The sequence below is a fragment of the Scomber japonicus genome, chromosome 10, assembly GCF_027409825.1.
Source record: "Scomber japonicus isolate fScoJap1 chromosome 10, fScoJap1.pri, whole genome shotgun sequence".
NCBI lineage: Eukaryota > Metazoa > Chordata > Actinopteri > Scombriformes > Scombridae > Scomber > Scomber japonicus.
The window spans coordinates 36787693-36787940 of NC_070587.1; positions in this window are offsets into that span (position 1 = coordinate 36787693).

Sequence of the window (248 nt, forward strand, 5' to 3'; positions counted from 1 at the left end):
TCCTCTCTCCTGCACTTTACTAGAGTATTTATTTATTTTATTTTCCTCCATATTCCTATTTGCAAATGCGTATCTCAATTTGTGTTAGTGTAAAAAATCCATATGTCTGTATTCAGATTTGCAAATGAAGACAAAGATCTGTGAATGTCTGTCATCACAACTCAGTCAGGAGCTCTCCATCTTTTTACACAAATGTGTAGAAACACACACACACACACACCCACACACAAAGACACACACTACACATT